This window comes from Lynx rufus, unplaced genomic scaffold, assembly GCF_022079265.1.
Source record: "Lynx rufus isolate CCGP_SWC_20201006 ecotype Redwood Valley unplaced genomic scaffold, mLynRuf1.p SCAF_10, whole genome shotgun sequence".
Taxonomy (NCBI): Eukaryota; Metazoa; Chordata; class Mammalia; order Carnivora; family Felidae; genus Lynx; species Lynx rufus.
Window position 1 is genome coordinate 46261009 of NW_025814824.1, and position 26243 is coordinate 46287251.

The following is a 26243-nucleotide window of genomic DNA, read 5'->3' on the forward strand; positions in this document are numbered from 1 at the left end:
GAGCGTGATGGTGGCAGGTTGAAAAACTTTTTAATCAAATATATTTATTTAGTTATTTATTTTAATGTTTTTATTTATTTTTGAGACAGAGAGAGACAGAGCATGAACGGGGGAGGGGCAGAGAGAGAGGGAGACACAGAATCGGAAGTAGGCTCCAGGCTCTGAGCCATCAAGCCCAGAGCCGGACGCGGGGCTCGAACTCACGGATCGCGAGATCGTGACCTGAGCTGAAGTCGGACGCTTAACCGACTGAGCCACCCAGGCGCCCCTCAAATATATTTATTAATTAAAAAAAATAATAATCCCCAAAAAAGCATGTTAGTGTAATTGTACCCATTCTAAGAATGCAGGATCAAGTGAGAGAAATCTGATTAAAACACATTTTCTTTTCTTTAGTTTTTGGTATTCTGTTTCTCCAGTTGCTAATCAGCAAGAATATCTTTGTCCTACTGAACCGAGGCATTTGTTCAAAAGCCTTTGCGCTCTTTGGCATAAGAGCCTAACTTATTAAAGACAAAGTTCTCCTAGGTCTCTGCTAAAAAATAGTGAAATAAATATTTTTATAAACATATTATCTCAAAGTATTAATGCTGGAAGAGACCTACAGGACCAAAGACAGCTCCCTCCCTTTACAGAGAGAAAAAGGTTGAAACAGCAATGATTCTGAAAAATTTCCTTGTGTTTTCATAACTAATATTTTCATCATAAAGCCCACGACATGCACTTGTTTTTATTTGCATGCCTGAATTTTGGTGGCTCTGAACCATATATGATGGCTCTGAGGACAAACCATGTTTGTTTCCCGCCCTGCAATTTTGGCAGTGTGCTGTGTACTTCCTTGGTACTGAGTAATCATTTTTCAACTACCTAAAAGGTATGATATACCCCATAAACCTGCCTTTTCATTCTTCTTTGACATAAACTTTCTAGGTACTTAAACCTCATTTAGCATTCCATTACTCATCTTCCCTGTAAAAGTGTCAGACAGTGTATTTGAGACTCAAATAGCTGGAAGAGTATGCTGTCCCTTGTCACGTTTATGTATTCTGGGCATAGACTCCATTTCAGAATGGCCAGACCTAAAAAGATGAAACCCCTAAGGTGCATGGACTATGTTGATTAAATATTTTAATTGGACATCTACATTAATGACAGGAGCTGTAAGAAAATTGGTCCAGATCAATTTACATCTTACCTCAATTGTAAGATCGATTGATCTGGATCAATTATTATGGAACAAATTAGCTAGAATTATAAGATGCTTAGAAAAAGATTAAACTATGCTAGCTATTTCACATAATTAAATTACCAAACAATTACTCTGATTATTTTTCTTTTTTCCCTCAAGGTTTCTTGAAATATAGGTATACAAAAACTGCACACAATTAATATATACAATATGATGATTCTGGACATATGTGTAACCGTACTGTGATCATTTTTCACAGCAGTCTAATCAAAGCGCAGCTTTGGATTTGTTAGTATATTTGAACATGAATGTTTTGGAGGTTTTACCAGTGGCTTTCCCATGTCGGTTCACATAGTCTTTGTTATTGTCCTGTAGATAACTGAATTGCAGCATAGTGATTTGTTACAAAAACACTTTGATGGTTAACACTTTTTGGTGTGAGGTATACTTTAAGAATCAGCCTATTTCCAGGGCCCTGTTTTTATCTGTGAAGGTCAATGCATCCTCCTTTTTAATTCTCAAGATGGGTGTTTTTATAGCTTGATGAAATGTGACACGGTTCATCTACCTCCCCCTCCTTCCGGCACGTTTTTCCTCCGCCAGTTTTTTCTCCCCCCCTTCCGATTCCTCCTGGCATCCGGACATCTTTTTCTGCCAAATGAGTCAGTTAGAGTGGAAATGTTGCGCCCACATTTTTTATCTTGTCTGGGAAAAGAGGTTTGAAGGCCAAAGGTGCCTGAGTATATTTCCTTAGTGTCCTCACACAACCCTCCTGGTCCTCTCCTGAGAAGAGCACTTTGTATTCAAGGTAGAAAGTGCCAGATGATCCCCACTGCACATACATTTCACAAACTCAATACTCAGAGAGTTGTTCTTTGATGAAAGAAATAGAAAAAAATATTATTTTTATATTTGTAATATTATTTTTATACTTAAATACTATTTTCAATATTATTTATTTACCTGTGCATGTTTTTCTCTTAATACCTGATCTCCTTCCACAAAAGATTTGAGTGGGTTTTACAAACCCAAATAACACTGTAGGGCTAAGAGCGAAAGGAAAAATATGTAGATTTTTAAAAAGGGAGAAAGGAAACATGGGTAGATTTATAAAGTGAAAATGAATGGTCTGTATTCTGGCATTGGGTAGCTATTGTATGGAGCATTTCTTATATATTAGATGAAACACTGATCAAAATATCTAATCTAATTGAATGACCTCATCACCATTTTGAATTTGTTTAGATTTTGTAGGTGTAGAAATGGAGGCTTAGAGAGTTGAATTCATTCAGCTCCACACTGCTAAATTAGTGGTAGGGTGGGATTTAAACCTTCTGGTGGTCTCACCCAGAGTCACTGCTATAACCTCTCTAGCTTGTACTGTCTCAGCAAATGTACAGATAGCTTAGCTTCATTACATTAGTCAATCATTTTTTTTCACCTGTCAATCCTTAATAAGTGGAATAGGTTTGGGGAGCAGTAATTGGTGGGTTCTGGGGGTAGCTGTGGTTTTGATGGAGGATGTAGTAAAATACACAGCCTCTTTGTCACAGTGTAGGTCAAAAAGTAGTTCGTTTAAAGTCTGAAGTCATTCTTGGAGGTTATATTCTTCACCAAGATCTTGGTGTTAAATAAGCCGTATAGACTTAACAATATGTTATAAAAGTGAAGATACAACAGTATGAAGTTCTAACATGATGTAAATTCCTCAAAATTGTGGTCCAAGCTCTTTAAAATCTTCATAAATCACCATGCACATTCATTTAACAATATTTTATATATACATGCAATAATCCAGTGCTATACTACAGTATCACAAATTGGACCTAACATGAATTTATAGACTAGATTAAATATTACATATTTAATAGACTGAAATTTTGTTTTCCCTGGCCTTAGAACTTAGGAAACAAATTTGGGACAACTTCAATAGCTCAGGTTTCTTGAGAAAGTTCTCAGCTTCTTTGAACAGCTTCTTTTCTTCCAGACAAATTTCCCTGTAGCAAATAGGAGCCATCAGAATGATTCCCTTAGAGCTACCTCAAAGTAGAGTTTTATTGAGCTGGATCAGAGCAATAATTCAAGAAAAATGTACTGACTCTTATTATGTCTTAAGCACCATGCTAGGAATTTTATGCACATCATTTTGTTTAATTTTAATAGCAACTCCATAAGATATTATCCCCATTTAAGAGACTGAGGAACCACAGAAAGATCAGAGAAGTAAAATAAATTGGTGCTTCCAAGGCCACATCAATGATGGATCCAGGATTTGAACCCAGATATGATATGAAAGCCCATGTACTTTTAAACCCCTAGACTGCCTGCCCTTCAAGGAACTCCCAAGGTTGTCTTGGAGACTTGACTCTGTATAGATAGCTGCTTCAAGAGGAGGAAAAATGTAGGAAGATGTGGTGCTTAGGTTTCAAGTAGACATCTGTACTCAATGAAAAGGTAGAGCTATTGTATTCTATTTATCAAGTACAGGTATATCATGTTCGATGTATTTCTCCACTCCATACACTGTCCATGGTGATAAAGGTGTCTAGGAAGGGGGATTAGGAAATACCTGCTATGTTTGGGTCAAAGCCAAATCACAGGATTAACATCTGCCTCTTCTTTCTCTTACATCCAGTCTCTCTTTTGATGAGAAGAAGAATAAACCTCATTCTTGTTCAGATGTAGAGATCAAGGAAAAGACTTCTGTCTTATTGGCTTCAGATATGTTATCAGCACCTAAAGAATGGAAAGCTGCATTAAAGGAGGTTTCCCTTGGGAAGAGAGGTAATGAGATACAATGAAAGAGAGTGGGTATTTTTAAAATCATAGCAACCTAGGATCAAATCCTGGAATTGACACTTTTCAGTGGTGTGGCCTATGTCACTATTTTGAGCACCAATTTCTTCTTCTGAGAAATGAAGGTGATTCAGATTACCTCCAGAGTTATCATACAGATAAAATGTAAGCAATGCAGGTAAATTTATCACACAAGTAGACATAAAACGAACTGGGCGAGAAAAGAGTCTTTTTATCTCCTTTTTTTTTTTTTTTTGCCCAAGCTCCCATCCCCTCCTTTCCCTCTTCTCTTCCCTTTTCTTCTCTTTTCCTTATTTTTTTTTTCTGTGCTAAAGTTTTGCACAAGCTCTACAGTTATGTATATGTCTTTGGTTGCAGCAACCATATATAAAGGAGACGCTGAATGTTTGCATTCATTTATATGCTGCTATAAGTATTTCATTCTCACAAGTTTTAGAGGGAAAAATTTGGCTGCTGGTGAATTGATGAGAAAGAAGCAGTTATTTCTGAGGTTTAACTTTGACTCTGGCATCAGAGAGACAGTCTTTCACCACTGTTGCAAGTCCATGCTTCCAAGAACTGCTGAGCTGAAGCACTTACCACGTGTGATGGATTAGCCAAGTGCAAGTATGAAGTGAGCAGAGCATCTAGAACAGCTGTACCCACTGCATTACAGATGCTAAAATGTATCATAATTATTATTTATTATGATTCTTATAGCTCAGGTTAAATCATACAAAATTCCTTATATCATTTTATGATTCATACTGTCTTCATCAAAGAAAGTATATTATAAAACATAGCCAATTAGTAACAACAACAGTGGAAAAGAAACAGGGTCCTGCTATATAACTTCCTCCTAAATATTTTCCCTTTAAGGAGATTTTGAGATACAGCTTTTCTGTGCTTAGATGCTAGATGAACAAATATTATGTTGGAAACCCAAGGATGATGTAGATTACTGGGTATAGTTTAGAGCTGGATTTCATCAACAATTAGCTTGTCACTATCATCCTGTAAATGTCTTTCTGTACTAACCTCACTGCCCCAGGTTGTGTACCTCTAAGGTTGATGCTGGTAGGAAATCTCTCAGCTGGGTCAGGCCCTAAGGGGTGAGGGAGTCGGCCAAAGGACACATACCATATTGGCTCATCATATTGGCCTAACTCTCCTGATCCTGCATTTCTCAACAGAATCTCTTTTTTTACTTGTCTTTTGTATAACTCCAGTGGAATAATTTTATTGAATTGCTTGAAAGAGACTGCTTATGGGGCAAGTCTGGTCATTAGGATTCTCCATTGGATTATTAGGTTTCACAATCAATGTCATAAATTGCATATACCCTTTTCTTGGAGTAATGGTTCATTCTCAAGTCCTTTTCAGTTAATTGTCTTTACTTGCTTCTTTTAAGGTTTTTCTGCATTTGTTTTGTTTTGTTTTTGGCTCTTTTGGGGATAATTTCATGAAATATACTGAGTCAGCAATCCATTTCAGCAAAGCAGTAGGACAAATGAATGGATTTTTGGACTGCCTTGGGTGACGGAATAAGATATTTGGGAGAACACTGGAAAAGTGGGGAGGCTGGAAGGGGGGGATATGTGAAAATGTTCCATTGCTTTAGCCTCAACTCTACCCTCCTTTGTCACTTTGGTGAGCATTTTGACAATGAGAAATATTGATGACAAACTTAATCTTATTTGAAAATGAGAATCCTAACAGTGCTTGTCTCATAGGGATATTGCAAAAGCCAAAAGAAATAATGTGGGTAAGAGGTGTAATACTGTGCTTTTCATTGTGTGAAGGCTCAACAAATATCAGCTCTTCAGATATTACTATTACTCCACTTTTAAAATGCTATTGTTTAAATCATCCCAATTGGTGTTTCTAAATACTTTCTAATAACTAAGCTAATATGCTGTGAAGTTCTTCTAGGGTTAGAGCATTCTGGTGAAGCATATTAGACACTTTCCTGAGTCAATACTTCTTTTTATGACAAAAATTATATGCCTATTTGGAACGTATCTAACCCCAAAACAACCACCTGAGGGAGTGGGTGGAGAGAGGAAACAACTTTTTAGACATTAATCCTAATTGGATAAATTTACAAAACAGCTCATTGCTACATCTGAAGGGTAGTTTTTATCTAAGTGGAATGACCAGAGAATGTAAGAAAATTTCTTCCTGTAAGAAAATGTAAGAGAATGTAAGAGAATTCCTGTAAGAGAATGTAAGAAAATTCCTTGGGCATTTACCCAAGAAATGCTGCCCTTCAGAACTGGGTCCCATAGGTGCTTTACTCACGAAGCTTCTTTGTCTCCTCCTTTTGGAGCTTTTCTTTCACACCGCTCCCCCACGTCACCCTCCAGTAACTGTCTGCTCTTTCGTGAAGGGCCACATAGGGACTGACCCACAGACCAGCTGGAGCACATGGTCCAACATTTAATAGCAAGGCAAAATGCCAAAGCCTCAGGGCGCCTGAGTGGCTCAGTAGGTTGAGCGTCCAACCTCGGCTCAGGTCAAGATCTCATGGTTCATGGGTTCGAGCCCCACGTCGGGCTCTGGGCTGACAGCTCAGAGCCTGGAGCCTGCTTCAAAGTCTGTGTCTCCCCACCTCTCTGCCCCTCCCCTGCTTGCATTCTGTCTCCGTCTCTCTCTCAAAAATAAATCAAACATTAAAATTAAAAAAATGCCAAAGCCTCAAGCAGAGACAAAAGAGAAACACAGTTTCCTTCATGGGGAGCTAGAATGGCTCTAATTCAGATGAAGCCCCAGAGTGAGACAGATTTTAATTTCAATATCAGTTCAGATGATACATTTGCTCATAAGCTTAGGCTGTATAATGTTATTAAATAATACGTATTTCACGGATTGTAATGAAGACGAAGTAAAATAATATCTGTAAAGGACCTCACAGATTGGCCAGCATGTAGTAAACATTTAATAATCAGTTGCTCTTCCTGCTTTTCCCTCATAATACTTGGTTTCTGACCTCTTCGCAATCACGAAAGTCAGTCTTCTGTAGACTCCGTGACAAAGACTTAGAGAAGAAAAATGGTCTGAACAATTTAGACAACTGTCTTTTCCCCTAAAACCACGGGTGGCATGTTTGTTCTAAAATACCTGGATTGTCTGTACAGTAACACTTTGGTTTGTGAGCAGAATTTGTTCTGGAAACATGCTTGCAATCCAAAGCACTTGTATATCATAGCGAATTTCCCCATAAGAAATGATGGAAACTCAGGTGATTCCTTCACAACACAAAAATATTCATATAAAAATGATCACTGTAATGTAATATAAAATAATAAAAAAATACAAAATATAAAGAAAAATAAGCAAATTAACCTGCACTTACCTTTGAAAACCTTCGTGGCTGGTGTGAGGGAGACAAGAGAGAAGAGGGTTATTACGTAGGACGACTTTCACTATCATTAACGGAATCACTGCCATCTATTGGCTCAATGGAATCTTTCTCTTTTCGTGCAACTTTAACAAGGAACCTATCCAATGACACTTGCTTTTGCCTCCTTTTGAGGATTTCACGGAAATGTCACATTGCATTGACAATCACCCACAATCCCTCAGCGGGGGAGAGAGAGAGAGAGAGAGAGAGAGAGAGAGAGAGAGAGAGAAGAACCATTGGCTCAGTTGTGATCATGTGACTGTCGGCATCACATACTACTCGTATTGCAAGATATCACTCATTTATCAAGTTAAAATTTATTAGACATGTTTGTTCGTCTTGTGGAACACTCACAGAACAAGTTACTTGCAATCCAAGGTTTTACTGTATCAATTTATTCAGGTGCTTGGTCAATCTACACTTCTCTTTCATGCAATTGGAAAACATTAAAAAAGTTGTACATAGAGGGACGCCTGGGTGGCTCAGTCAGTTAAGCGTCTGGCTCCAGCTCAGGTCATGATCTCGCAGTTCACGAGTTCGAGCCCCATGTCAGCCCTGTGCTGACAGCTCAGAACCTGGAGCCTGCTTCAGATTCTGTGTCTCCCTGTCTCTCTGCCCCTCCCCATCTCGTGCTCTCTCTCTCTTTCTCTCAAAAATAAATAAAAATATTTTTTAAAAAGTTGTATGTACACACACACATACATACATATGTAAGTTTATATGCTATACCTTCTGTAACCTTTTGCTCATCTGTTCTCTTTGACTTTATAAGCATGTGAGGTGAGTTTTATTTTTTATATTTTTAATTTAATTTAATTTTTTTAACGTTTATTTATTTTTGAGACAGAGAGAGACAGAGCATGAACAGGGGAGGGGCAGAGAGAGAGGGAGACATAGAATCCAAAACAGGCTCGAGGCTCTGAGCTGTCAGCACAGAGCCCGACGCGGGGCTCGAACTCACGGACTGCGAGATCGTGACCTGAGCAGAAGTTGGATGCTTAACCGACCGAGCCACCCAGGCACCCCTGTGAGGTGGGTTTTATATTTCCTATTTTATAACTAAAGGAATAGGGGGCACAGAGAAGAAGCAACTTGACTGAGCCAAAGGCCTTGCATCTGATTAGGGATAGAGCTGGGGTGTTCTGACCCCTTGGCAATTTTTCTTCCTCCATACTGCTCTGAAGACTGTGGAAGGGAACTGCACTTGAACTTGGCGCCACAGGATTCCCAGCTGACAAGTAACCAAAGGAAACAGCGTGGCTGAAATCCAATTAAAAGTTAAAATCCCACTGGGCAATCTCTCCTTAACTGACGACAGGAATTGCTGTCACTGCCCTGTCTCGCCACTTTGCAAACAGCAGGGATGTTAGCAAGAGCTCACGGTGAACAGCGAATGCTTCCCAAGGGAGCAGTGATTGCTTTGGCTGGATTCTGCCGTGGCTTTTTTCTGGTGATGAAGAGGCTGTAGTCAGCCAATCAGGGGCGGTAACCATTTTCTAATAACCACCTCAGGCTTTTGGCACCAAATTCTCTGGCACTGTCTGGGGAAGCTCTTTATGCTACTTCATGCTACTTGTCAAGTCAAGCTGTTTGTCTCATTTTTCTGGGAAACTGGACGCTTCCCGTCAAATCACTCACCTCAGTGGGATCCAGCCAGCAAAGTACTCCAAGAGGGTGCTGATTGTCTGTGACATGTTTTAAAAAATGACCCCAGTTTGTATGGCTTTCCTATGGTCCCATGTTGTGTGAAATCAGGATGTGGTCCTGAGTTAATGACATAAGGAAGCACTCTGATGCTTGTATTGCCTTCTTGGTTTTCTCGAACCTCACATGGACTGGCTTCATCCTGTGCGGGAGTCCATAGCTCTGCACCTTTCCTCTCCACTTCCTGTGCAGGCCTTCCTCTGGTTTGTGGGCTGTTAGCCATCATCTTGTTCCTTCAAGGCTCACACTGAGCCGCTGGTCAGAGTTTTTGTGGGTGGTTTCTGCTGCCTGCTTATCATCCAACCCCAGTCTCCGGTGTTCCTTCCCAGTTTTTAAGCCTGCAATAGCTCTTTCCCAGTTTGTCTTTAGCTTGCCCTTTCAACTCTCCCTCCTGCCTTCATAGTAGGTAAGGAGGAGTTACCCTCCTTTTCCAAACCTTGATTTTGCAATACCGTCATTTTTGCCGAATTGTGTTTATAAGACTAATGTAAGTATGTTAAACTTGGTATCGGTTTGATGACTTCGTCAAGATTCCTTGCCAGGTTGTGTGTGTGTGTGTGTGTGTGTGAAAGAATCTGCCTAAAATCTTTGCTAATCTAGTTTTCTCCTAAATGCAGTTACACATAATGCCTCCTAAAACAAATTCTCTACATTTGTCATTTGGCAGCCTCCTGCTGTCACTCTGGAGCATTAATAAGTCTGAAGATTAGTCTTCATAACAGAAGTATGAAAGTTCTGATGCAGGTAAATACGACTGAAGACTTGAAATTTCGAGGAAGTTTGGAGACTTTTGTGGAGACCCTTAAGATGCTCTCTGTCAGTTACCACAGTGAACTCTCTCCCCCTAGTGTATATTATGCTCACACTGAATCATTCCATGCGGGTACCATATATGTTTCTGATCTGGGTAGATAAGCCAGATTTATAGATTTAAAGGAGGCTGTATCAGCTGCTGCCGGGAAGTTTTTCTTTAGTTAAGAGCCCGTGAAACTTAATCCTTGACATTTCAGGAGCTGCAGTTTGTAATAAAATCAACTTTAGTCTAGACCATGGTTATATGGTCCTAATAACATGGTAGAAATAAAGGGCAAGCCCTTATTCTAATTTCTGACATCCCTACAAATTTATGTTGTGTGTCTTTAATTGAAGGATTTATTGCCTTTCCCAATAAAAATAATTGCAAATTTTAACACTTTCCTCCAACCAAAAATAAAATTATAAGGCTTTATTACTTTTCCATTGCTCTTAAAGATTTCAAGGTTGTCTGGGGGCTTCCCGAGGGCATTAACTGTGGTCTGATTCAGTCATTACTTTATCCTCAGAGACTTAGATGGCATCCAGAGCATATGGAAAGTGCCCAATGAATGAAATGAATGAATGAGTGGAACCAGATAGAACCAGAGTCACCTTTTAGTGGCCTACCTGTATAATTTCCGGGTAATGTAGTATTTAAAAAGGAACAGTGATAACACATTTCTAAAAGGAGATGAAGGGCATATTTAACACTTTCCAAGAAGAAGGAATGCAGCTTCTATCACTTGATCTAGGTCTTTGATTACGGAGGCATTGAGAATTCCCTGTGGCTGAACATGGGCAAAACTTTTAAGGCGAGCTGAGGGCTCAGGCTGCCTGGTGGACATCAATACTCCCATGGAGCACTTTCCAAGAAGAAAAGTGTGGGCTTGCTGTCTTTTCATCAAAACTCCTAGAATTTGGCTGACTGCCTGGTTTATCCCAGGACATTAGTCAGCCCACAAATCCCACATTTGTTTATTCAGTCCGGAGCAAGTGAATACTGCCATTCTCCCATCTCCTTTGTTGGCAAATGCTTTGTTAACCTGAATTGAGCTCTGCAATACAAAATGAAGTGACTAATCTTTTGGGGGTTTCCCCCTCCCAGATTCTCTTATGAGCAACTAAATTGATAGGCCACAAAGCCCCATACTGTCGTTTTCCCTCATGCTGCCCTTTTATTCTGATGGTTCCACATTGTACTTAAGGAAACCAATACCTTCCAGAGTGTGGTTGAAGTGGCGCCACCATTAAGAAAAGGAGGTTACTGAACTTTTTAGTCTTGTGAGAAAATGTTAGCAAGCAAAGGGAGTTGAGTTTGATTATTTATACTTACGCAGTCTACTACTGGGCATTGGCAATAAGTGTCACCTTGTACTCTCAGAAATTTTTCCGATTCTGAACACGTGAGTCTGTAAGCACGGGAGGTAGGAATCTTAACACAGACAACCAATTTGGATGATCACATAGTTCATATGTCGTGGGTCTGGAATATAATTTAAAAAGGATGTATATCCTTAATCACTAGGCCATTTGTGTATCTTCAAAGATCTGTAAAGACCTGGAATTTTTAGCTAAAGTTTAAGGATCTGTGTTTCTGAATTGTCATTGACCACGAAAGAGCGGTTAGTTTGGAAGACAGTTGAGGTACAACCTAGTACACAATAGAAGAGGGGGTAAAGGAAATCATAATATTTAACATTCTTGCCATAAACCCCAGCCATTTTTACAGCATGTTGTACATAGCAGCTGAGCAGATAATTCTCATTAATAGTTAGGCCTGTGGAAATTCTGTTTGGTTCATAAAGCTTTGATTCTGTGTTTACCATTGATAACCTGTTTTTTTTCCTCTCCCTCTCTCTTCTTCCTTCAACTCTTGACCAGAGCTACCTTCCAGAGGATTTCTTTCTACCACACTCTTCCTCCCCAGTGTGAGAGAATACAAGTACATGTTGATGTTTGAATCAAGAACATTCAAGAACTTCTGCCTGACTTTTAACCCAAGGCTTGGATTAGTATAATCTTTCTAGTTTTTAGTGTGAGGCTCAGGGATCACAAAGGTTGTTTCATCCATGAGACTTTTTCGATTTGTTATTCTATTTTCAGACCTGAGATCTGGAAGAAACCGAAATGGGTTTTAAAATAGCCATTAGCTCAGGAGATACATAACCAAGGCCTGTGGCAAGAGCTTTCAGTCACATAGTCTGAAAAAAAAGAAAGATATTAAAAAAAAAGTTGTTTCCCAAGAATGATCACTCCCACCATTTTCCTATAGAGGAACAGGAAAATGTGTAAATAATTCCTGGGCTTGAGTGCAAATGATGCATGTGCTGGAAAACAGAAATCTAAAGTCATAAAAGATTTTGTCCTTTGTAGATACTTCTCCAGACGTGAGTTAGGTATTTTTGGATTTGACTCATTGCAAATCTTCACTGAGGGTCACCTAGATGGCTCAGTTGGTTAAGCATCCAACTCTTGGTTTAGACTCAGGTCATGATCTCACAGTTCATGGGATGGAGCCCTGCGAGGCCCATGATGAGGCTGCTTGGGATTCTCTCTTGCCCTCTTTCTCTGGCCCTCCCACCCCCCGAATCTCTCTCTTAAAGTAAATAAATAAACTTAAAAAAAAGAAAATCTTCATTGAGCACCTTGTGCATACCAAACATTCTGCTATGTTATGAGGGTTTGGGGGCCTCCACTATAGTCCAACTGGGGTACAGGAAGGATGAAGAGAGACTACATATAAATATAGCACAAGGCAAAATAAAATATGGTATACAACACGCCATGGGATATAATGGGGGAAGAGGTCCTATTTTATTAGTGGAGTCAAGATATGCATTACCAAGGTCATGGCATTCTTGCTGGGTCATGAGGATAGAATCTTGGCAGATGAGGAGGCATTCCAATGCAAGAGAATAATAAGAGCCAAAGTGCAGCTGTGAGAAAGTTGAAGGGAACTATGACTATTGCCAAGCAGGGTAGGGGCAGGGAAGTGAGGGTGGCTGGGTTTATATCATGAGTACTGAGTCTCATGCACACAGTTGAGCGTGCCACCCTCCTTGAACCACTGTTTACTGCAGAACCATGGCTCCCCCCTGGCTCTTCACTAGTCTTACCACTGCTTCTCAGTCACCTTTCCTGGCTGTTCTTCCTCAGCCTGAGCTCTACATATTGAACGGCTTCAGCATCCCATTTTTAGCTCTCTTCTCCTAACTTGCTATCATTTAAATGCTAAATATTTAACATCTACATGCCAGTGGCCTCTAGATCCATAACTCTCCCTTGGCCCATGCCCTGACCTCTAGGCTATATATCAAATTGTCTGCTGGACATCTCCACTGTGATAATTTGTAGGCCCGGATTAGAACTCTTGATTCTTAGCTTCCACCCAAACTCCTCTGCTTTGCTGCTGGAAATCCTCCTCTTCCACCAGTCTTTCCCATCTTAGTTAATGGGCTTGCCATCCACCTAGTTGCTTAGGGTCCCCCGAACTTGGAGTCACTCGACATATGGCCTTACCATTTAATAACACATATTGTGAGTTCACTTCTACCCCACCCCACACAAGTGGCTGTTGGTTTTTGTTATAAGCCTCATGGTGGTAAGATTTGCCTCCAAATGCACATGAATTGTTGAGACAAAAATAAATATTAAATTAAAAAAATTGATTTTCTGGAGATCGTCTCTTGATTCCTTTCCAGAAATTGACTCCCAAGTTGTCCAGAAGAGCCTTGTTTTCTTCAGTTTGCACGCACGTTGCAATCTGTTTTTCACATCTTCCAAAAGAGTTTTCACATTCTCTCGCCTTTCAGACCAAGCTGCTGTGGATTAGGTACACAAATACATGTCCTCATGTATCTGTCATAATAGTGAAAATGAGAGTAACGATAAAAATAATAGTATTCCTACTGCTAGTAGGACTCAACAGCATCTATTCAACGTTGCCATGCACTGTAATAAACACTGTATTCACTGCTGGTTTAAACCTCACAGTGGCCCTCTGGGGTGGATACTGTCATTGCCTTCATTTTTGACCCGCTTAAGGTCACACAGATGGGAAGTGGCAGAGAACCAAGATGTGAACTTATTTCTGCTGGACTCCAAAGCCCATGTTTGTAACCGAAAGTAATTTAGAACACTGCGCCACTGAACAAAAGTCGTTGCAGCTTCTAGTTCATAGAATATTTTGGCTGACCACACTCAAGAAGACATAAAGAATAGAGCCCTAGAAAGGTGGTGTAGTTTAATGAATCGATCCTATTTATCTACCTTCCATAGGACTCAAGGTGTATTCTTATGTAATTTTATCTGGGAGGGCTGCCCAAAAATTGCTGTTCATTTCATTTTCTCCCCTTCTCTGTCTCTCCGATGGTCACCTTCACTGACATCAGAAGTATAAAGAGAGAAACTAGGGAGAAACATGAACTGAACAGGAAAACAAAAAGAATTATTAGAATTATTATTATTATTTCCCGGAGAGAACCATTCTTTCAAATATTTGTTTCTTTCAAATATTTGTTTCTTTTTGGATTTGATAGTGAGAGTACCACACAAGCATGAATGAAAACAGAAAGATACTGAATCAGTCAAGATAAGCCAGGTCATGCTGTGGTAACAAGAACCTCAAAATCTCAGTAACTTAAAAAACAAAGGATTATTCTCATTCATGACACATGCTCATCCATGGTCACATCAATGGCTTTTTTTTATTCAGCATCAGTTTGTACCCCTATCTCTTCCTTCTGGTCACAGGCCCATTTTTTGGTCTTTCTGTAGAAACTACCCCAAGGAAAATCTGAACACAGAAGTTCTCTGAACTGTTGGTTTTGTTTGAGGCTCTAAGTGCTTCCCTGCAAAGCTGATTACCCCCCAGTGCCTTCTTCACTTGGGATCTGGACCATCTTGTGGTTGGAATAGTCTAATATGTATTTCTTGGAGATATCTTTGGCTCTGAGAGTTCCCCCAAGTGAGACAGTATTCTCTAGTTTCAAGCAAGGGTTTTGGAAGCAGATGGGAGTCTGAGGTGCCTTTGTCATACTAATTGTGTGACATTGTGCAATGTCTTAACCTCTCTTTCAGCTCTAGTTTCCTTATTTGAACTAGGTTGTCGTTCATTATTTGAACAGGGGGAAGTAATTGGATTTGAGGGAAGGCAGGAGATAATATTAGTAGAAATTGTTGATGAATTGGGTGAGGCAGAGGGAGGAGGCAGGATGACTACCAGGTTTCTATCTCAGGCAACTGGGTGGTGATGCCTTTTATTCAGGAGGAGATAAGAGAAATGATGTGTGTGTGTGTGTGTGTGTGTGTGTGTGTGTGTGTGTGTGTGACAGAGAGAGAGAGAGAGAGAGAGAACCACACAGAGAGATGGACATACAGAGAAAGATGTCAAATGTCAGTTTTGGACATGAGGATCTGAGGTGCTTTGTTGATAGATATATAAGTGGAAATTTTGAGTTGAAGTTTTATTTTATTATTTAATTTCAAAAAAAATTAAAAAATGTTTATTTATTTTTAAAAAATTTTTATGTTTATTTCTGAGACAGAGAGACCCATGAGTGGGGGAGGGGCAGAGAGAGAGGGAGACACAGAATCCGAAGCAGGCTCCAGGCTCTGAGCTGCCAGCACAGAGCCCAATGTGGGGCTCAAACCCATGAACCGCGGGATCGTGACCTGAGCCGAAGTCAGACGCTTAACCGACTGAGCCACCCAGGCGCCCCATGAAGTTTTAATGATATCTAGGACAGAGGTCTGGACTGATTAATAGAGACTTCAGAGTCCTTTGCATAAAAGAGATAATTGGAGCTATCGTAGTAGATGATATATACTTCTGAAAATGAGGAGACAAGAGAGCCTAGGGTGAGGGTTGAGAAATTTTCTCTTTAATAGCCTCATAGGATAGAAGATTCTTCAAAGCAAGTTTGCTCTTACGATACCACAATTTTCCTCTTACATTTCTGGACATCCTTTTTCTATCAGTGAAGAAAACGATTATGTTGTTTGCTTAGAGTAGGGAGGCAGGCTCTGATAGAGGTCCTCAATAGAGATACTTAGGTTTCAAATAATGGCCAAGGAAAGTAGGAAGGACAGTTGATCAAGTGAAAGGATTGAGGAGATGTATTGAAGTTCTAAAATCAGATGCCATATGTTTGTCATGACCATAATCTGAGTGGTTATAACATTTTCTTCAGGAGTGTTCTGCTTTGAGGTACCAGGATGACATTGACCCTATGTTGGGAGTTGGCCCGATAAATGCAATACAGGGAGATACATGTATGGATTTGAGGACACTGGTGGTGAGTGGTTCATATGCCCAACTGTTTGTAGTTTCTTTAGAGGAAGGCTGAGAGACTGTGGGGGAAATTAAGACTCAGGAACTGAAGGACTCAGTGAGTTTGAGGACTAGGTGTGTGCAAGGGAGGATCCTGAAAGGCATCTGGGTCAGAGAATGCAATGTTTGCATTTAAGATTTTGGGTGTGGAGCCATTCTTGGTGATGACAAAGTTCAGGATGTTTCCCTGGCAGTGTGGGGGAGTCTAAGCTGAGTGAAAGCGAGATTTGTTATTGTGTATTTGAGGTCAAGGAACAGTTGATTGAAGGTGTTGGGTGGATTGCCCGCAGAGATACTGAAGTTTTCTAGATGTGGGCAGGAGTGGGGTTGAGGAGGAAAGAGGAGTGTCCTGTCCTAACGAATGTAACCAGAAGGTCAGCAGATGATAGAAACGTAGAATTGTACATGGTAGTATAATCAGATGGCATGGATACCAGAGTGGAACTCTGGTGGTTCTAAAGTAGATCAAAGAGCTCATAGCTTGTCACTCCTACCCTTAGTTCTATGGGAGGTGAAATACATAGCATAATGTGGGGAGATGCTTTGCTTTTAAGTTTTTTTTCCCTTTTACATAAAGTAAGGAGATTCCCGAAGGCATAGTGGTTTGAAGAGAGAAGCCAGAGAGAGGAAGTGCAGAAATTAAGGGGTTAAGAACAGGGGAGGTAAACTGGCCTTCTTCTGGCATAGGAGGATTATAGGAGTGGAAACCTTGATTGAAATTAATTGACCACAGATATTCCAAAGACGGAGTGAGTCATTTGGTGACAAAGATGTCTGAAGGTCTGAGGTGGGATCTGGCCCAGTCATGTGTGGGTGGGCTCACTGTGTGGGAACTGGGGTCATGAAGGATGTGAGCATGGTCTGTCTCCTGTGTGCAGGGTGGAGGGATCAGGCCTCTTATCCCTGGGGTGGTCTCATGATGTGATGAGTGGCCACATGCAAGATAGTTTCCACTTAACATCTCATCTCTAGCCTCATGATAAAGCCGAAAGGCGGCCACAGCGATCAGGATAATAAAATATCTGCCTTTCTTCCATCCCTGGAGCTGAGAAGATTCAGTGAAGTCATTTGTGGAAAGGCACTTTAAAAACTGTAATTGCTAGATGTATGTTAAGTTTTACTGTTACCCACACCTTTGATGTATTTCTCTGTGTGCTCATCTGTGTATGTGTAACATATTCCCTAGGATAATAAGAGCTTCCCGTTGATAAAGCCAAGATTCTTTATTTATAGCGTTGGGCTGGCACCTGGGCTGATTCTCTTCGGTGATTATGTAGTCTTGATGTGGACTGGCATCTTTCCCTGGAGTTGGTCTCCCTCAGCAGCTTCTCATGGCCAGAAGCTCCATCTCTGTATCTTTCTGTTACAAAGCCTGGATTCCCTTCTAGACCACCCACCAAGTTCCTTGCTCCAGGCTTAAGAACGCCTCCAGCTCCTGGCTCATTTGCAGAGCTGAGCTGACTGGCATGCCTTAAGCCAAGATTGCCAGGTTCCCCTGGATGAGTTGACAGAAGACATCCACAGGAAAGTGGTGCTAGACTCTGAGAATTGCAGTTTGAAACTGTCTAAAATCTTTCACGGAGAGAGGCAGCTTTGATTCTAACCAAGAGAAAGGCATTCCTTTCTGAGTATTTCCTAGCTCCCTTTGAAATTGAACTGAGACTGTACTCGAGTTTTTAGATGTTGGATATTCTTGGAAGGGGAAAGGCAGCTTCTGTGGTGGAATAGACTTCTTAAAGGGTAATTTCCAAGCAGGTTCATTAGCTTTGTTCTATCATCACTTTCCTACAGATGGTGATTTTGTTTTCCTTTCACGGCGTGGGACATGGAGACTGTTTTTCTGCAGAAACCACATGCCTTAGAGTAATGGGGTGCACCTATCTCTATCGTGCAGCGCGATACGACACGCTTGGTAAACGAGGAAGAAATGCCCAGATTATTTTTAGTAAAATGTGATTTCGTCTCGAGAGAAGAAAACTCGGTTATATGTTCCCTTTTCTCTCTTAGCTTACAACATTATGTGATGTATGTATTCTATGCTGGGTGGGCTCATACCCCTGCCTCTTCATTCTGGAATAAGGGCCATTTTGGGCCTTCAGGTAGAAACTGCCTTGGAGAATCGCCTAGAGACAGAAGTTCTTTGAACTGTCACTGATTTTGTCTGAGGCTTTGAATCCTCCCCTGGAAGGCTGGTGACCTCCCAGTGCCTTCTTTCTCGGATCGCTCATGTTGACTTCTCTCCAGAAATTCTGATTTTATCCATTTGAATCTCCCCTGACTTCCTTTACAGCACCATCTGGGTGGCGAAGAGTTGACATTTACTAGGTAAACATTAATGTGTTTAAAATTCTCGCTCAACTTACATTTTCTGCCTTGGTAATGCTGCTCTTCTGACTTCTTGAGAATTCCCCAAACTCTATGCTTATCCTTTATCACGTCACTCCAAACTGCCTGGGGCGTTCCCCTCAAAGCATAGGGATTTGGGAGGTGAGGATTTTTGTTAGAGTCTCCTTCTCTAGAATCAGCTTTGGAAGAAAGCTGATCCCAGTTTCCAAGGATGCACAGAATTTTTGAATCCTCCTTTTTTTTGTAAGTCAGGGAAAATTTAGCATGAGTGTTCCTTGTGGAATGGTACAGGCTGTTATGTTCAGACAGATCGTAGCATGGATTTTTCTTACTATAAACAGACAGATGTATAGTGCATCTTTTATTTAGGAGACTGGACTTAATCATTGCCATCTTCAGTACTTAGTGGTGTTGCCAAAATGGTGTGGTCAGAATGAGGGAGGGAATAAATGAAGCTTCAGAGAAAACATGAGCTGGGTTGAGTCATGTAAGCAAGTATCTCAACTTTCTCACCTAACGCACCACCGAAGTGTGTTCCTGTGATCACAGAGTGCCGATTTAAAAAGAAACTGAAAAAGGGGCGCCTGGGTAGCTCAGTTGGTTACGTGTCTGATGCTTGGTTTCGGCTCCGGGTCACGATCTCACCGTCTGTGAGTTTGGGCCCACACCGGGCTCTGTGCTGACAGTGTGGAACCTGCTTGAGATTCTCTCTCTCCCGCGCTCTCTGCCCCTTCCCCACTCACTCTCTCTGTCTCTCTCTCTCAAAAATAAAGTTAAAAAATTTTTAAAACGAAAATAAAAAGAAACTGAAAAGGATGAACACACACACAAGCAGCCACGTGTCTAGGAAGGATGTAGAGACGTGAGATACGAAGGCAGGCTAAAGCATCTCTGGCCACAGAGTTCTCCGTGCTGGCCACAGGAGTTCCATAATACTTATTGATTGGATTGTTTTTTGAAAGACTACAATGATCTACCGAGAAAGGAGCCTAAAATGTCTTATAAATCTTAAATAAGAAGAAACAGGCTTTAATGTTCCATATTCAGCTATAAAACATAAGTCCAAAAGCTGGCTGTATGTTGGGGTCCAGATGAAGAAGGTAAAAGGAGTCAGTGGAGATGGGCAAGTGTCCAGAATCTGTTTCTATTCTCCTTTTCTTCATTCTTCCCAAACTGAATCACACTACTCCACAGTCCTGTTTTCCTGTTCACAGCTGTGAAGACAGTAGGGTCCCGGCCCTCATGGACCTTATAGTCAGTCAAGGAAGGCAAACATTGAACAAATAACTGTAGGTGTGAAAAAGGTCAGGGAAGGAAAAGTTCAGGATGCACGGGGGTGTAATTGAATTCAAGAGATCACGGGAGGTATTCCTGAGGAACTGTGAGCTGAAGGAAAAGAAAATTTGATTAGGTGACACTGGGGAATCAGGCAGGGAGTGGGAGAAGGATATTCTAGGCAGATACAACAGTATGCACAAACTTGGATTTGAGAAAGTGTGGTTCATTCAAAGAACCTGAAAGGTGGGGTTTTAGAGCATAATTGTATGTTTTAGGGACAAAATGGGAGTCAGTAATGTTCTAGTTTGGAGGAACTAAAGTTCATTGATTCATTGATTGAATCATTAATGTTTATCAAATGATTGCTATGTTTCAGGCATTGCATGTGGTCCTGAGGATGTAAAGTTGAATAAGGATGTTCCTGCCTTTCAAATGCCAATAATCCTTGGAGAAGATATGCAAACATGTGAACACTATACAATATGACATGCATGCCCTTCAAGGTAAGTGAGAAGGTTTAAGTACAATCGAGTGGTCAGTTTCACTTGAGGGGAGGGCTGTAATCAGGGAAGATTTCCCAGGGAAAAGTTTGGTGCAGTGGGTATAAACACTTTTCGGAGAGATAAGGAAGAATCAAGGCATCTAAGACAGAGGGAAGACTGTGTACAAGGGCAGAGGGACCTGTGACGACAGAGTACAGGGAAGAAGCTAAAGTTGGGCAGAACTAAAGCGTGGGGCACATGATGAAGTGCCTGTTATTTGTCATGGCAATGGCAGTAGGAGTCTAAGTTTCCTCCAAACAGTTAACTTATTCTTATACCCTAAGATAGACATTAACAGAAGCTCACAGAACCAGAAATCAATGCACATGTAAGTGACCTAAAAGGTATTTTGTCCAGTGTAGTTGTTGACTTTGCCTGACCCAAAGGACTTGAGTTGGGAGCACATAGGCCTAGAGTAGCTGACAGCCATCTTGTGACACACGGGGCCTGAAAGCAGAGCCAGTTTATAGGAACATAAGAGAGAGATGGGAGAAAATTAGATCCTGGTGACGTTATTCAAGCCGCTGGATTAAGCCACACCTGAAACAGGTGCATTTCTAAATTCTTCAGTTACAAGAGATAAGTCAGTTTGCATTTTTTGCTGAAGTCAGTTTGATACATATATATATATATATATATGTATAAATGTACATATATATGTACATATAAATTATATGCATGTATATATTTTTGGTCATTTGCAACCTAATAGATATATTTGGCCTCTTAATTTACAGTTCAGGAGACTAATTTTCAGTACGCTAAAGTGACTCACTATCAAGTGGTTAGTCAAAAACTGAGACTAAAACTGAGGTCTCTTGACTCAGAGGCCAGATTTAGGAATATCCAGCATTTAAAAAGCATATGCTTGTGAAGACCTAAATATACATGTATCTAGGGATCTGTTTTGAGGGAACCACATATTTGAGAGTGTGACTGAGTTTAGTTTTAAAATGACATTTCCAAGTGACAATATTGCAGAAAGAGCATCGCTTCATGGTCTATTTGCCACTAATCATCATTGTGACCTTGGGTGTATCTCTGGGCCTGAGTTGCTCATGGGATGTAATTATCTTTAATTCCTCTTCCATTTCTATGATTTGAAGAAGAAGTACACTCAATGTTCAATTACCCATGGTGGATCTTACATATTCCTACATATTCTGGGCTAACCTTCCTTCTGGATTATTTTTGATATTATTGGGTTCAATGCCACAAATATTTACTGAACACTGATCATGGGCTAGGGGTTGCAAAAGAGAGTAGTTATTTCTAGTCAGTATTACTTACATACTTTTGTATTCTCAGATGCAATTTGATATTGTTTGTAGCCCCAAACAATCCAGGGAACGTGTGATCCCAAACAAGAGCAGGGTTAGAGAGAGGGCTCGGCTTGACTCTGTGCATCAGTAGGAGAAGTGAGGCTGTTGTCGGCACTCAGAGGGAGGCATAGAGCAGAGTCCTGAGGAACACAGGCAGGTTGGAAATACATTTCCGTTTGAAACAGAATTGGGGTTGAATCATAAGTCTTTAGAAGATCAGCACCATACCTATCACTGTGGATACCTTTGGGTCCTTTAAAAAAATTTTTTTTTTAACGTTTATTTGTTATTGAGAGAGAGAGAGAGAGAGAGAGAGACAGACAGAGACAGAGCATGAGCAGGGGAGGGGCAGAGAGAGAGAGAGACACAGAATCCGAAGCAGGCTCCAGGCTCTTAGCTGTCAGCCCAAAGCCGGATGTGGGGCTCAAACTCACAAACCGTGAGATCATGACCTGAGCCGAAGTCAGATGCTTAAGCGACTGAACCACCCAGGAAACCCACCTCTGGGTCCTTTAAGAGTGGTTGTCTCCAAGTTTGGGAACAATTTACTAACATTTTTCTTTGTATGATATTATAAGCACTTAATTGGTTGATGAACTCTTTTGGATAATTTTTTTTTGTCATATAGCAATTAATGTGATTCACCCAAGTAATTTTTTAGCTTGTAGTCCGTTTCTTAGCCTGTCCACAAACAGTTCTGTCAGCTGCACAGTGACCCGGAGTTCTGCAGCTCCACCTGAGTCTGGGGAAGGGGCAAAGACGCCGGCTGGGCAGCTTGCTGGAGCCAGGTGCTGTCTCCTCTCTAACCATGTTGGCCAGTGTGACCCTGCACACGTGATGTAAGTTCTTTAAGCCTTAGTTTTGTCATCAGTAAAATGGGAATAATTGTATCTCTCTCAAGGGATTGCCCAGCACAGAGCCCAAATAAATGTTATTAGATAATAGTGTATGAGTGGGGTTTCGTTTGAACTGTGGTCAAGTGAATTATTAGGTTCCAAAGAAGGAAAATGACAGGCGCACAAGACAGCCTAACTTGTAAGGTCAATATACAGAATGAAGACAAACCACAGTTTGATAATTTCACTTGGCCAGAGGATAAAAGTCCCAGGTTGTCCCAGCTTAACTTACTACTGTGCTTTGTAACTCTATGAATGTTATTTAACCTCTCTAGATTTCTATATCTTCATAGCTAAGTTGAACATAATATTGCAATCCTATTTTATAGAAACTAAAAGGAGATAGTGAATATTAAAGTCTTTGTGATAGAAAACATGAATGTGAAAGTTCATGTTAATATGGTACAATTAACCTTAAAAATTAATATGGTTATATACCTTTCCTTTTTTTTTTACACAATATACATGATTTTATATCCATTGGCCTCTACCACTTATTAAAATAATTCTTTTCTCTATTTTATTTTATTTATTATTTAAAAAACAATTTTTTACATTTATTCATATTTGAGAGACAGAGAGAGACAGGGAACAAGCGGGGGAGGGGCAGAGAGAGAGGGAGACACAGAATCCGAAGCAGGCCCCAGGCTCTGAGCTGTCAGCACAGAGCCCGACGCGGGGCTGGAACTCACAAACCGTGAGATCATGACCTGAGCCGAAGTCGGACGCTTAACCAGTTGAGCCACCCAGGCGCCCCATCTTTTCTCTGTTTATTAATTTCTGTAAGGCTAACTAACACTGCCTTTGTACTTTATAAAAGGGTTCCAGAAAAGCAGTATTTGTCAAATGTTTCCAGCAAAAGAGTTAGAACCACTATACTGTTGAAAATAGATAACTATTGTCAACTTATTTTTTTCTACCAAGAAAATAATTGTTTCCTTCTAAGGAACTATTAATTTTTAGGACAATATTTTAACTATTCAAAAGATTATCTGGGACATGTGTCAAGCCTTTACTTTCTTCTGCTAAATATTTCTTTTTTTTTTTTAATATTTCTAATAGTATCTGTGCATCTAAGCTGGGAAACTGCAAAAATCCCCTAACATTTTCAGATCAAGCCACGTGTATTTAATATACACCACCTCAAAGAGGAAAATTACCATAGCACTCTGTAGTGAGGAGAGAACTGAGAGATTTCTAAGAATATATGGGTGTAACTTTCTGTTAACTGAGAGTGATTGACATTTCTTGGAAACCTGCCTCTAAAATAACCTGTTTGCAGCCCCTTAGTTTTGTTTGGTATAAAGGAAACTGTCACTTACCCATTCAGCTACCAGAAGCTCTCTTTACCATCTTAACTGCCTATAGATATATTATATAAAATTTATGTTTGGGGCACCTGGGTGGCTCAGTCAGTTAAACTGTCCACCTTCAGCTCTGGTCATGATCTCACGGATCGTGAGATCTGTGTTGATAGCTCAGAGCCTGGAGCCTGCTTTGGATTCTTTGTCTCCCTCTCTCTTTGCCCCCCCGCCCCTCAAAAATAAATAAGCATTAAAAAAATTTTTTAATTTGTTTATTTAATTTAGCTTTTTAAAAAACACATTCTTTCTGTTTCAACTTGAGAGTTGACTGAAATAAGACGATGTATGTAAAACTAAACTGTGGTCTAGACCTAAAGTCATTATACACAACTACGGGATTTTAATAAAATTTGAGGTTTTGGAATTTTAAGATCCTATTTCCAAAAGGAGGAGTTTTGTTTCATCTCGTATGCTTGGCCAAAGAGCAACTATATGATACTGATAAAAACAGTAGTCCCAAAGAAGAAAGAAGACTTAGAAGAAAAAGTCAAGCCGAATTGATTTTGTCTGCAGAACGTGGTTTAAAGGGAATTTTGAAATTATCACTAGATATGATCTTTGATGAAAGAGGTTGGGGAGGGAGGTTTGCGTAAAGCACTTGAGAAACCTACCTGGTCACTTTGGGATACACAGCACACTCGAAGTCTAAACCTCAGACTTCATATACTTGTTTCCTTTTGCCTCCCCAGTAAAGTCTTCATCCATCCCAAGACTCTTAATATGTTGCTCAGGCAGATACCACTGCTGGAAGCTGGAAGCTGGAAGCTGGCAGTGGAGTGGGGTGGGGAATGAGTTTGGGGGATCGTTTTTGCTTTTCTTGGGCTTTACTGGATATCTGTGCTTCCCTATTTCCCGCCCCCCACCTCCCCACCATCCTCAGCTCTGAGTTCAGAGAGAGGATCAGCACTCTCTGTGGGCCGTGGCTCAGAGAAAGCGTTATCTGGTCTCCTAAAACATATGGATCAGTTTGCCATGAAATTTCATAGGCTCCAGTCCGCACATTAGACTTTCATCTGGTCTGCCACTGACATTCTAGACCATTGTTCCTCCATTTCATGGGCACACTGTTGGTGGTAAAAGAGAGGATTTTAGATGCTACATGGATAAATCTTTTATTTTTATTGTTATATAGTTAAAAATATTTTTTTAACGTTTTATTTTATTAGAGACAGAGACAGAGCGTGAGCAGGGGAGGGGCAGAGAGAGAGGGAGACCCAGAATTCAAAGGAGGCTCCGGGCTCCAAGCTGGCAGCACAGAGCCCGATGTGGGGCTTGAACCCACAAACACGAGACCATGATCTGAGCCGAAGCCAGAAGGTGAACTGACTGAGCCACTCAGGTGCCCCTTGATTGTTACTTTTTTTTTTTAATGTTTATTTTTATTTTTGAGACAGAGAGAGACAGAGCATGAACGGGGGAGGGGCAGAGAGAGGGAGACACAGAATCTGAAGCAGGCTCCAGGCTCTGAGCCATCAGCCCAGAGCCCGACGCGGGGCTCGAACTCACGGACCGCGAGATCGTGACCTGAGCCGAAGTCGGACGCTTAACCGACTGAGCCACCTAGGCACCCCGATTGTTACATATTTTTAATGCATAGGAAGAACATTCGTTTCCACTGATGCAATGATATAAAGTTTCTGTAATGTCTTTAATTCTTCTTCATTTAAAAATTTTTATTTTTTATTTTAGAGAGAGAGAGAGACCACAAGCAGAGGAGAGGGGCAGAGAGAGAGAGAGAGAGAGAGAGAGAGAGAGAACCCCAAGCAGGCTCCACAATTAGCATGGAGCCTGATGTGGGGTTCAATCCCATGACTCTGGGATCATGACCTGAGCCAAAATCAAGAGTTGGATGCTTCATGGACTGAGCCACCCGGGCACCCCTAATTCTTCTTTAAACGCATTTATTTACATTACAAGTGTGTGTTGATTTAAAGACAAACATTAAAAGAGTTCTGGAGGATCTCAGGTGTGGCAGAAAACATGAAGGTGGCATGTGAATGGGTGAGGTTAGCTAAGCACTGTAGTAGACCCTAGGCTAGCTCCTTGCTTCTTTCCAGGCCCACAAACTAGTTAGACTCCAGAGTCAAGATGTCCTTTGCAGGTTGGCCTTTACCTTGACAATGTCAGGCAATGATGGGGAAACACACCTCAGCAGGTTCTAGGGGACCTTTAACCTAGAGAGTGGTGAAGAATATGAAAGGAGGAGGCACAGGAAATGACTGAAATAGAGAAAAGGACATTTTGACTTAACAGTTGGATTTGTGAAGGTTTCCTGAA

The 26243-nt window shown here is 40.8% G+C and overlaps 1 long non-coding RNA gene across 1 annotated transcript in view; it reads left to right on the forward strand.

Annotated features, from left to right (window-relative positions):
* The window catches only part of LOC124501095 (uncharacterized), a 122097-nt gene that overhangs the window by 23194 nt on the left and 72660 nt on the right, over positions 1-26243 (forward strand). The window contains exons 5-7 of the long non-coding RNA XR_006959702.1: positions 3825-3973; positions 20219-20345; positions 22375-22545. This is a non-coding gene — a long non-coding RNA (uncharacterized LOC124501095). The remainder of the gene's footprint in view (positions 1-3824; positions 3974-20218; positions 20346-22374; positions 22546-26243) is intronic.